This window comes from Microtus oregoni, unplaced genomic scaffold, assembly GCF_018167655.1.
Source record: "Microtus oregoni isolate MIOR12 unplaced genomic scaffold, Mior012 000005F_ref0000423, whole genome shotgun sequence".
Taxonomy (NCBI): domain Eukaryota; kingdom Metazoa; phylum Chordata; class Mammalia; order Rodentia; family Cricetidae; genus Microtus; species Microtus oregoni.
Window position 1 is genome coordinate 63550820 of NW_024543064.1, and position 14006 is coordinate 63564825.

Here is a 14006-nt window from a genome sequence, read left to right on the forward strand (position 1 = left end):
CAGTTAATAGGCTTAATTTATACCTTCATAAAAGTTATGTAATTTCATTTTCCTATTCAAAGCAGGTCTTGACCTGCCATTCCTTGTCTTATCCATGTGAGATGACCAGCACCGGAGTCTTCAAACCCAAATCTAGTGGTGTACATACTACATTCTGAATCTCTACTACTGCAGTTAATCTAAATTTTGCCTTTCTGTCATAAGGGCAATATTACCAAGACAAATTGTATTGTGTTATTTGTGAGATTATGTACAGGTCAAAACTAAAGAGCAACACTGACCAAGGGCAATCAATGATTTCCTATGGCATTAAGAACTGCCTCATCAATACTCTGCATTCTACCTTACAGACACTCTGTATTCAAAAATTTGAACTGTATTCTATTTCTTCTATTCCTCAATGTATAAATGGAAGGATCAATTTTATATGCCACATAGCAGTCAAGATTTGAAAATCACACTGCATCCGAGTTACACTTAAAATAAGATCGCCAATTTGATAAAAGTATAATATTCTATATATATAAATTTATTAGTTGTTAGTGTGTGAGTTTTGAAAATATAATATAATATATTTTCATTCTATATGACACTCAATATAAATACACTCTCAAAGAATGTCATGGACACAGTCATATAAAATTTAATTAAAATACATAATTGTTAATAATGAGACATTTAGTAAGTAATGAATGACAAAATTACTAGCACACTTAGATGACATTCAACACATAATTTAAAACAGTTAAGTAAATAACTAAAATTATAGCAAATAATTCACTGCTCAATGAAATAATAGTAAAATTTAATTTTCTCCTAATAGTCAGCATCTCATTTTAATATCAAATACATGTATTCTCTGTGTCTCTAGTTGCACTGTATTTTTTCATTTGTCTTCTTTCATTTCCAGCTGCCCTATCTTCACTATCCCAGGCTAGCATACGTGGATATTTTTATATATTTATTGGATTAATCACATTCCATTTTACTTCCATAGCAGCTGCAACAATACTGAACTCAACAATGCATTCAAAAATACCAAGAGAAAGTAATATTAATTTTCATGCGCAAATATAAAATCTGATTTTAAATTTTTAAGTAACATAAAAGTAATGACATTTTCAATAAAAAGAGCTTTAAAATAAAATTCAACTACAATTAAATTATAATACATAGTGCTTTCTTGTTTTGTTTTTGTTGTTATTATTTACTATATCCCTGAAATATGTTTGGTAGACACCAACCACTAGGAAAGAGAAAATTAAATGGCAATACTATTCCACTAGGCATTCTTCTGAATTTTTAAAAAGTTAGCAAAAGACACATTCCAAGTCCCTGAGTGCTAACCATCATGAGCTACAGTCAGAGCAATAAATAATTTATGTTTTACGAGGCACTTCTATAATAGAACTCACATTTTACCATATGGAATACATGTTATAATGAAAGAGGAAGAGATACTGTAGGGTCAGAATTACATATTTATCTGTATGACAGAGAAGAAGTGCCACTAAAAATCCTCATGTTTACATGTCTCAACTGTTTTAAAATTTATACCTGTTAAAAACAATTTTTTCTTTACGTTAATAGAATTTGCTAGCCATTTTCCCAACTTAAATAATGTGACCTTTATAAAGAAGCAGATCACAGTTGCACAATTACTTTTCCCCATAGAACAGGCATGCTTTCACATCAACAAATAAATCTTCAAAACAGGTTCCTAAGCAGCCGACTGGCCTAGCAATTCTAGCCCTGAAGGTTGGAGGACTCCTGGAGGGGACAAGGACTTACTGCAGGAGTCCTGTCCTTCAGCTGCAGCAAGCACGGCAGCTTGATCTTTATCTGTCATAACAAAATACACACAAGAATGACATGTCCCTGATGCTGTGTGTAATAAACCTAGAAGTCTTTAGAAAGCATTACAGAATCTATTGCTACTAAAAATGCAACTGGAGTCTATGACGTGTTTTTCTAATTAAAATGGAGCGTTTCAACTCAGAAAGCATGAGAAGCCCCCTTTAAGCAAAGAGTAATAGTGAATTAACAATAAAGTGCATAAAAGTATCAATGGGGAATAATGTTGCTAATGCTAGTAGCGTTACTAATTTCACATTGTCTTTTAACTAAGGCCTCACAATGCAGCCCAGACTGAGCTAGAACTCACTATGTAGGCCAGGCTTGCCCTGGATTCATCCTCCCACTTGTGCTTCAAAGCTGCTGGCATGTACAACCAGGCCTAACTGAGGTCTTGGCTTTCTAATTACAGCAATAACTTCTCAGTAACAGAAATACAATTTCTCACTGGTTTGACCTTCCAAATATGAAACTTCAGTCTTGACATGAACACAATTAGGCTTCTGAGTTGGCCCTTTGTAGATAGGACTTCTGCAAAGTTTACTGCAGCATGCAATAGGAGGTAAGGTGCATAGCAACTTACTAGCAAGGGTGAGCTTGAGTCATCTACCTTCAAGACAGCTAAGATTTCGTTACTGAGAAAGTAAGTAATAAAACGCACTGACATTCTACCTGTGTCCAGTTGCCATTGGATATACTCAGAAATAAACTTAGAAATCAAATAAAATGCATTTGTTTCTACATTTAAATTTTTAGTTTAGCCCAGTCATGCCAAAACGTTGAGCCACCTACATTCTATTCCCATAATGATTGATATTTCAGCCCTTCAATGAAAGCAGCGTACTCCCCTGTTTGAGGTAAATGATCTCTTGCAGGCACGCCATTTGGATATCTAGAACAGGTAATTTATCTCAAGTGGGCAAACACTATCACAAAAGCAAAAGGTTGCCACCTGTCCAGTTCTTATAGAGGCAAAATGGAAACCGGAGTCTCTGCCCAGTGCCTATGAATACACCATCAAAGTTTATAAAAGCGGTGGCCAAAGACTGTAAGTACTTTCTAAAATGTGACTTCAAACTCTCATTATTAAACTACCAGTTCTGTGAAGAAAAAAAAAAGCAATGTTAGTTCCATTAAGATATCAATATGTGCTGGACAGTGGTGGCACATGCCTTTAATCTCAGCACTCAGGAGGCAGAGGCAGGTGGATCTCTGTGAGTTCAAGGCCAGCCTGGTCTACAAGAGCTAGTTCCATGACAGCCAGGGCTGTTACACAGAAAAACCCTGTCTCAAAAAACAATACACACACACACACACACACACACACATATATATATATATAGGTACATATATGTATATATATATATATCAGTATACAAGAAAGAGATAAAACAATGGACATTTACATATTCAGAAGATATGTCCAAACAAGTTACTTTTTTTTCTAATGAACATATTAGCCAATGTCTTAGTTAGGATTACTATTGAGATGAAACACCAGGATCAAAAGCAACTTGGGAAAGAAAGGGTTTATTTTGTTCACAGTTCCATATAACAGTTCATCATCAAAAACAGTGAGGATAAGAACTCACACAGAGCAGGAACCTGGAAGCAGGAGCTGATGCAGAGGTCATGGAGAGGTGCTGGTTACTGGCTTGCTCACATAGTTTGCTTAGCCTGCTTTCTAAAGAACCCAGAACCACCAGCCCAGGGATGGAACGCCCTCACAATGGGTCGGACTTTCCCAAATCAATCACTAATTTAAGACAATGCCCTACCTACAGACTTGCCCAAAGCCTGATCTTACAGAGCCATTTTCTTAGCTGGGTCTCTCTCCTCTCAGACGACTTTAGTTTGTATCAAGCTGCCATGAAACTATCCAGCACAATCAGAATGTGCACATGAGAATGTTAAGGCTGAACCGCACAGTCAGAATGTGCACATGCGAATGTTAAGGCTGAACCGCACAGTCAGAATGTGCACATGCGAATGTTAATGCTGAACAACACAGTCAGAATGTGCACATGCGAATGTTAAGGCTGAACAGCACAGTCAGAATGTGCACATGCGAATGTTAAGGCTGAACAGCGCAGTCAGAATGTGCACATGCGAATGTTAAGGCTGAACAGCACAGTCAGAATGTGCACATGCGAATGTTAAGGCTGAACAGCGCAGTCAGAATGTGCACATGCGAATGTTAAGGCTGAACAGCACAGTCAGAATGTGCACATGCGAATGTTAAGGCTGAAAGGGGGCAGAGTCACACAAATAGCACACGACAGCACACACTCAGATGCCAAATTCTTAGCCAATGTTCAGTCAAGAGCACAATCTCTCGCCTAGAAGATAGATTATATATAATTCAGAATTCATTCTAAAAGCCTAGCTTTTAAAAATAATCACTAATTTAATTTTTTTTAAATTAAGAATAAACGCAAGCAATGCAGTTATTTAATATGCTAAAAAGTACTGCTTGATGTTGACATACATGACCACAGATTTCCTGAGGTGGACAGAAAGAAGTCACAGTGATGGTGCCAGTATACAATCCTGATGTTTAAAGTAGCTCCATTTTCAGCAAGATATTAAAAGGGGAGGCACAGCAGGGGCACTCAGTGGCAGAGTGCTTACCTCACACGCACAACACCCTGGGTTTGATCCTAGCACTGAAAAGAAAAAGGAAGAGAAAGGAGAGAGGAGGTATGGAGAGTCTAAAAAACACCTAAGAAAGTATATAAGCATTAACATAAATATTCCTGAGTGGTTTTAGTAGTCTTCTTTCTGTCTTTCAATTTTCCTACTCTGCACACTTCAAATTGCGGGGCAATAAGATGTGTGACCAGAGCAAATGGCGTCTTTGACTAATGATGTCGGGGGACTTCCTTGTTGCAGCATATACAAGGGCTTTGTTTCTTGTGTGTCTATCCACTCATTGGCTGGGGACAGTTCAATTTGCAGTCACATTTTGTTTATTATCATTAGTGCTATGTGCATTTATGCTCATATTTTTAGATACAAGGCTTCATTTCTCTTAAATCTATAAATAGTAGTGGAATTACTAGCTTATAATACAGTTCAATCCTAACATTTTAAGAAACCACAAAACTCTGTTCCAAAGCAGCTCATCACTGTTATTCCTTCCAGCAGTATATGAATGCTTTCATATTTTGCCTTTCTCTATTCCCTTCCTAAGCAAACACAACCTGCAGAATGGGCAGGCACCAATGTGAAGATGATAGTAAGGACGGCAGAGTAGAAATATGGTCTAAATTTTTATAGCTCTCTAGACTTCCTATTACTTAGAAGAGAGAAAATCATCAATTTTACTACCGTGCTTTAAGTGGGTCTTCCATAAATTACAAAGAAAGAAGCCCCAAATAAAGTATAAATTTATTAGAAAAAGAAATTTTCCTCTTCATCTTTACATAGTAATTAAAGCAAAGCCAGTTCTCCTTTCCACATATATATGGCATGTGTACATAGTTGCATGTTTATATGCATGCATGTGTGTCCACACACGTGGGAGTCAGAGGCTGACGTCTGACTTGGTAGTCTAGCTAGCATACTTGCTCCAGGGATGCCCTGTCTTTGCCTCTCAAGTACTGGTGTTAGAGCAGATCATCATGTCCACTCAGCCTTTACATGTGTGTTGGGGATCCAAACTCCAGACCTCATGCTTGCATGGCAAGTGCTTTACCCACTGAGCCATCTCCCAGGCCCCAGCACTATATTTTAAAGTGTTGAAACTGGGGCTGGAGAGGTGGCTCAGCAGTTCGGAGTACTTGTTGTTCTTGCAGAGGACCTGGGTTCTGTTCCCAGCACCCACTGTGGCTCACAATCATCTGTAACTCTAATACCAGGGGCCAAGAAGCCCTCTAACTTCTCAGGCACCAGCACACATAGAGTATCCTACATACATGTAGACAAAACATTCATAAACATAAAGTAAAATAAACAAAACTTTAAAAATTAGAGTTAAAACCGCATGTAACCTGAAAACTTCCTTGAAATTTTAAACCAATAAATCTTACTATAAGTTTTTATAAATTTCTCTATTATTTATTAATGTACTAATGATAAATAAAATATTTTCTGAAGCAAAGAAAAGTAAAGACTATATCAAGCACTTCATAAATTTACTCAGTCTGCTAAAGTACTTATAAGAAAGGTAATATAACAATCCTTATTTTACACATACAGAAACTGACACAATTTCCTTTTCTCTGTTGTGTCTTTTTCTTACTGGGGATTGAACCTAAGCCTCCACGTATGTTAGGAGCCTCTGAGTTCAAACACAGAATTTTTTAACTTTTTATTTACAAAGCATGGCTGATGAGACCAGGATGGCCTTGAACTCACTCTGTAGTCAAGGCTAGTTTTGAATTTGTGATCATCCTACTCTAACTTCCTCAGAAACTGAGACGGCAGGCATGCAGCACCAGGCACACAGCACATAACTGTAAGTAATTTATCCAACACCACACGCCTGGTATCAGAAGTCTTCTGTTGCGGAAGGTCCTTCCGCTCCTCCAGCCAATAGGCGCTGAGATACCAGCCCATTGGGGCGTGGTCTCCCTCTTTAAAAAAGTGGCATCTTCCCTCCTCGATCTCTCTTACTTCCTGCTCCGCTTCCGGCGACTACACTCCTTCCTGATTGCACAGAGGGCTGTTGTCTGGGACGGTGATCTGTAAGTTTTTTCCCCTTTAAATAAATACCACCTTATTAATCATAATTCCAAACTGCTGTGGGATTGTTTGTGACTTACTCCTTCACCTGGTGCCCAACGTTTGGTTTTAGGACCCCTCCTTCCCCTGCTCAGCTGCCAGCCGGGAGTTTGGCTTGGCGCGAGCCCTCCCTTCCTCACCCGCGGCCTGTGCCTTGCGGCCTGTGCCTTGTGCGTGGAGCCAGCAGTTTAATATAAATTATCACGCACTGGCTTTTCTTGCTGCAATTCTTTATATTTTTCTTTTAGACACCTCAGATTGACTTCAAGTCCCCACATACCCTATCATTTGCCTCCCCACGTGGATTTAAATTCCACAGGCCCATGTGGTTTGCTCTTTTCTAAGTTGTTTTCAAATCTCCCTTGCAAGCGCAGCTCTTAAATGGCGCAAACCAGAGCATGCAGTTGCCAGTTGCCAAAAGCTGCAACCCCTCGGGGCGACTCTGTCACGTGGAGGCATAAGCGGCTTCCAGGTTGCTCTTCTCTACCCATGGATTCCTGGGTTTATGGTTCTGTGTACAGAATTGATTTAATTACATTTACTTTTTTGAGCAACTTGCATTTCCCAGTTTTTAACAAATACTAGGTGGACACTGAAACACAGCCCCGTTTTCGTCGTGACTTGGCAACAGAGCCACCTGCTGGATAATAGGTAATATGGCAGTTTTCGTTTCTAATGCAAATTTTACTGCTTTGCTTATGAATACAATGGGTTATATCATGCAAGGTTTATATGACTATGGGGATAACTTAATTTACTGGTTACTAGGTTTCAGTATTCTTTTGAATATTCTATCATTTAGGAAGAATATGGCACTCCTAAGAACCATACAATCTTTACTAGAAACTCATGAAGGTCAGGAGATTCAGGATTCAAAAGAGACAATAATAAAAAGACTTGAAATGCTTGAAGAAATGATTGGAGCTGGTGAACAGAGTAAGAAGGCACGAGGACAGGATACAATGCCACCACCAGCTATTAGAACTGGCTTACCCAGGGTTTTAGCGACATACCCTATACTTAATTCTGACAAAGCGTCAACTTCTAAAGGCTCAAAGGGAGTCAGAGAAGCTAGATGGACATCAATCACAATGTATGATCTAAAGGAAATTAAGCAAGCTATTGTTAATTTTGGCTTGCACTCTGCATATGTAAGGGAAATGATAAGGACTTGGGCTTCTAATGCTAGAGCTACCCCCCATGATTTGCATCAGTTAGTGTCTGCAGTTTTAGATAATGGACCTTCCTTGATGTTTGGAATTTATTTCAGAGAAGAATCCAAACATATGGAACAGCAAGGAAGAGCAAAAGGTGTGGAGGTTTCCCAAGATCAAATTCTTGGTGCAGGGGAATATGCTGATCCACAGGTCCAAGCTCTTTATGACGATGCAGTCATGTCAATAGTAAAGGCCTAAAGAAAGAATTTTCCATTACTTGGCAACAAGCTAAGGACATTATAAAGAGATGTCCTACCTGTTCTTTCTATAATCAAACACCGTTGCCTGCAGGGAGTAACCCAAAGGGTACTAAGAGAAATGAAATCTGGCAGATGGATGTGTTCCACTTTATGGAATTTGGTAAATTAAAATATGTACACCACACCATAGACACATATTCAGGTTTTCAATGGGCTACTGCCCTGAGCTCAGAAAAGGCTGATTCAGTAATCACACATTTATTGGAAGTTATGGCCATCATGGCTATACCTGCGCAAATAAAGACAGATAATGGTCCAGCATATGTATCTAAGAAAATGAAACGCTTTTTTGATTATTATAATATAAAACACATTACAGGTATACCAAATAATCCTACAGGTCAGGCAGTTATAGAAAGATCAAATCGTACTATAAAGGCTATGCTGAACAAACAGAAAGGGACTGAAAATACCCCCAGAAATAGATTACATAATGCTTTATTAACCTTGAATTTTCTTAACGCTAATGAGAAAGGAACGACAGCAGCAGAAAGACATTGGATAATGGAAAAGTCTGCTGAACTAAATCAACCGATTTATTTCAAAGATGTGCTGACCTCTCAATGGAAGCCAGGAGATGTGCTACGTTGGGGAAGGGGTTTTGCTCTTGTTTCCACAGGAGAAAAACTGTGGATACCATCAAAATTAATAAAGTTTCGATTTGAAGGAGAGAAACCTCTTGGAAAGGAGAAATGACAGCTCATCCACAATGATGATATTTATACAGGTGGTAAGAAAAACATATAGAATGGGGGCAGGGTTCTCTTCTTATCTCTGCAGGAAAACACTCATCTTCAGAAAATTCAAGGAACCCTGGATGTTTGAATACTGACAGATGGAAACTATTTACAACCCAATAAGAATAAGCAAGAACATCAAATAGGTCTCGCAAGTAAAATTATTCTACTCTTATCTTTAAATATGTATTAATGTGCATTTATTTATAAATATATAGAGCTGGTTTTGAAATTGGACTATGGCTCAGGCCCTCTCCAATTCCAAGCCTGTTGGTAAGAGAAAAACCCAGTGTTTCTGGAGTTTCTGTCTCATGTCAAGAGCCATGATATGGGACAGAAAGAAATATGAGTTTAGAAAACATCTTTGCTTTTCTTCATATCTATCATACTTTCCATTGAATATATCTATCATGCCTTTCATTGAATATATATGTCTATATATATCTATATGATTAATGTTTAAGTTTTTCACAATGAACAATGAATTTTTCCTGAAGTGACATTTGAAGTTTCCAGGAAGATGGGGTCCCATAACAACAACTCCACCTGGTTGATATGACGTCATGATACTGATAGTGCTACTACAAGACCTGTTTTGGGTACCAGCTGCACAAGATGGTTCCAACTTGATTAGCTGAAATGGTGCACATCTTGTACAACATTCTGGCCAGACCTCCACAAAATACTCAGAGACTATTTGCAATTTTAAAAGACATTGATCTTGAAATTTAACCATCATTTTACTTTCACAGGATCCCCCATGACAGCTGGAAGTAATTCTAGAGGACAACGTCCCCTCTCCCAGTAAAGTTTGCCCTTGGGTTTAGGGACATCATTTAGGGGTTGATTATAATTAGTATACGGTTGAGGGTTGGGGGAGGAATTTTATAAGCTCAGGGATCATTTGAAAAAAAAGGGGGATAATGGGATGATGGGATAATAGATTGGTACTTGTTGGTACTCGTGAGTTATTGTTTTGAGAAAAATATATTGGTATCGATTCTTATATATTGATACAAAGTGAAATTATATTGACTATTGTATGCATGCATGTTTCTACCTCTGTTTAAAACATTTTTTATGTATTGACATATATTGTATTGATATATATATATATTGTATATATTTACCATATTGCAGTGTACATTTCTACCTCTGATTAAGATACTTATATATTGTTTGTGTATTGATATATATTTACCATACTGCAATGTATATTTGTACATTGTTTATATTTGGAGGTCATTGTCCTCATTTGTTACACAGTCATTTATTGTCTTAGTCTTTAAGTTAGATAGGTATTGAGAATTATATAGATCAATAGTATTCTAAGTTTGTCATTTATAATTAGACTAATCAGGTTATTTAGATACATAGAGATTATACTCAGTATAGATAGATAATCTTCAACCTCTTCAAAGAGCTGTAGAAAATGGCCTTTAATCTAACTCAGAGTTTTGTGGTAGTGAGACACAACTGCTCCTGGCAACACCGCTCTATTTCCGAGAGAATGTTGAGAACCAGAGACACTCCACCTGAAGCCTTTCTTTTTGGCAGATCTGGCCTTTGGGCAAAGAAATGCCCATACCTCAACCCCTGACAGAGATATAGAATATCCATGAATGGAAAAAACAGGACTGTCATATCCTGCCAAGACAGGGTAAGATAGTTTGACAAGTTTCTTGCCTTTGAAAATGGTATGTCAGTTACGTTAGGCCTTAGCCAAAGTTGGTTGCTTCAACGCTGCAAATGTGACCTTGGGTGATTGCCCAGGTAGCTAGTTGTCTCTGTAATTTTTTGCATGTTTTGGAAGTTTTACAGAACTTCCTAATTACCCAGGTAACATTATTTCCCTTCTCAGATCTTCGATGGGATTGGAGACTATATAAATGTAGTTACTTTGCTCTCATGACTTGGCCAAGCTATTTATTATATAAGACCTAAGCTAGTTAGAATAGGATATTTGTACTTATTGTATATAATTTCGTAGTAGGTTTAGAACTCTCTTACTTAAACAAAAGGGGGAGGTGTTGCGGGAGGTCCTTCCGCTCCTCCAGCCAATAGCCGCTGAGATACCAGCCCATTGGGGCGTCTTCCCTCCTCGATCTCTCTTACTTCCTGCTCCGCTTCCAGTGACTACATTCCTTCCTGACTGCACAGAGGGCTGTTGTCTGGGACAGTGATCTGTAAGTTTTTTCCCCTTTAAATAAATACCACCTTATTAATCATAAGTCCAAACTTCTGTGGGATTGTTTGTGACTTACGCCTTCAGTCTTCTTTGCATCTAAAATGCTGTCTCCCTTATGGTAAAGTTCAATTTTAGACAACAAAACTAATAATCTGTACCTTAAGTGTACAAAGATATGTGGGCATATTTTTATTAATTTTTACACTATTTTCATGGGAAAGGTGGTGGTAAGAGAAAACTATAATTTAATCCCACTTATAGGGGTGAATATTAAATAAGATGTCCCTATCTCAGTAAATTCTTTGTGTAAAGTTTATTTATTTTCTTTTTAACTAGGCATATGGGTATTTCTGCATGTGAGTGCATGTGTTGCTGCCTGCCAAGACCAGCAAGGGCGTTGGATCCCCTGAAACTGGAGTTCTGAGCTGCCCAACATGTATTCTGACAACTAAATGCTCTTCTAGAGGTCCCAGGTTTGATTCCCAGAGCCCATATGGGGATCACAACTGTCAGATTTAGGGGATCTGATACTCTCTTATGACTTCCACAGGCACTTCACACACATGAAGCACAAACATATATATGGGATACCCTGTATATGTGTTGTTTTTATTGATTAATGAATAAAGCTGTTTTGGCCAATGGCTTAGCAAACTAAAGTCGGGTGGAAAATTCAGAGAGAGAGAGAGAGAGAGAGAGAGAGAAGTCAGAGAGACTCCATGTAGCTGCAGAAGGAGAAAGACACCAGAACCTTACCAGTAGGTGTTGTGAGGAGGAGCAGCGGGCTACGTTCCTGGCACCCGGCCACCCGCACAGCTAGCTTTATACCCGAAATAATTACACAGAAACTGTATTCTTTTAAACACTGTTTGGCCCATTAGTTCTAGCCTCTTATTGGCTAACTCTTACATATTGATCTAACCCATTTCTAATATTCTGTGTAGCACCACGAGCTGGCTTACCAGGAAAGATCTTAACCTGCGTCTGTCTGGAGTGGGAGAATCATGGTGACTGCCTGGCTCAGCTTTCTTTCTCTCAGAATTCTGTTCAGTCTACTCCGCCTACCTAATTTTCTGTCCTATTAAAGGGCCAAGGCAGTCTCTTTATTTAACCAATGAAATTAACACAAAACAGAAGACTCTCCCCCATCAAGTAGGCCACAGACTCGCAATGGTACACAGATTAATAGAAATGGGTTAATTTAAGATCTAAGAGCTAGCTAGGAATACACCTAAGCTATTGGCCACCACAGTGTTGTAATTAATATAGTTTCTGTGTGACTATTCTGGTCTAGGCAACTGGGAAACCAACGCTCTGGCTCATTTTACACATACATACAGGCAAAACACCCAAACATATAAAATAAATTAAAACGCAAAAACTTAAGTATATGCATTTCATTATAAGCCTTATAAGTTGTCAACACTTTACATTTATTACCCTTGTTATTCCATGAAAACCATTTACCTTTAACTGTTGAAAAATGTTTCCTTTTTTTCTAGTATAATATCTTCTGTACCTATTTGAATACACTAAGAATAAAAATGATTTAAAAATATGTTAATCTTCATTTTGTTTGGAGAGACTCTTCTATTATCCTGCATCAGTTTCCTGCCACTGTAATGAAAACACCTGGCAAATAACTAAAGTAAAGAAAAGGTTTTATTATCTCAGTTTCAGAAGTGTTATTGCATCATACCAAGACGGTTCTAGTAAAGTAAAGCCGTTTGTACCATGCAAGCCAGGAAGCAAAATGCACCAAACGTCCAATTATATTCTTTACTAATCTGTAATATGCAACTTTAAATTTTATATGGAAACACGGAAGATCAAGAATAGCCAAAACACTCCTACACAGAAAAGGCAATACTGGAGACAACACAATACCTCATCCAAACTACACTACAGAGATGCGGTAACAAAACAGCATGGCGCTGACACGGAACAGAAGACCTGCACACAAACCCACATAGATGTAAACCCATAGAGGCTGAGCCACCTGAGTTTTCTACAAGTTTTTTACTCTTTCAACAAATGGAACTGAGGGAAGTGAATTTCCACATGTGGAAAAATAAAACTAGATTTATATCTTTCACCTTGCACATAAAAAATGGATCAAAGACATTAATGTAAGACTTGAAGCTTAGAAACTAGTAGAGAGAAATCCTGGCAAAACACTTCCATATCTAAACAAAAGGAAGGGTTTTCTAAAAAGTACTCCAGTAGCAAAAGAAATAATTTTAAGAACTGATCAACTGGGTTACTAACAAATAAAAAGCTACTGCTCAGCAAAGAAAATAATCACCAGAGTAGACAGCTCACAGACCTGAAAACAGTCTTTGTCAACTATAAACAAATAGTATGTTAATATCTAGAATGTATAAAGAACTGTAAAACTAACCACCAAAAAAGTATCTAGTTAATAAATGCATTGACAATCTGAATAGGCAGTCCTCAAACAGAGAAACACAAATGGCCAGTAATGACTAGAAAATATAGTCATTGTCTTTAGCCATCAAGGGAATGTGAATTAAAACCAGTCTGAGAGTCCATGTCAGCCAGAGCACAGGGACTATCTCTAAGAAAGCGGACGAAAACAAATCCTGGAGGGAACGCAGGGGGGAAACCCTATCTGCGTTGTTGGGATTATAAACTGATACGGTCACTAGGGAATTCAGTGTGGAGCCTCTCAAACAACTAAAAACAGGACGAGTAGGTGATGGAGCCACACCAGAGAGACACTTACACATCCATTTCACTGCTACACTGCTCACTATACATGCAAAGTTAAAAAAGCTTACATAGTCAACAGACGACTAGAAAAAAAAATGTGGAATATACACAAAATGGAATTATTTTTAACTGCAAAGAAAAATGAAATCATAATAGTAGAAGGGGGACCAGCAAAACACGGCATGGGAAGAGTTAGGAAAGACAGTGAAAGAGAGGAATAATAACGAAGCACAATTCCACATATGCATGAAATCACCATAGTGAAACTCACTGAATAACTTCTTAAAAAATA

General features: G+C 38.0%; 1 protein-coding gene across 1 annotated transcript in view; it reads right to left on the reverse strand.

The window, feature by feature from the left end:
• Positions 1-14006, reverse strand: part of Ccdc171 (coiled-coil domain containing 171) — a 341586-nt gene that overhangs the window by 188730 nt on the left and 138850 nt on the right. The gene's annotated exons all lie outside the window — the stretch shown is intronic.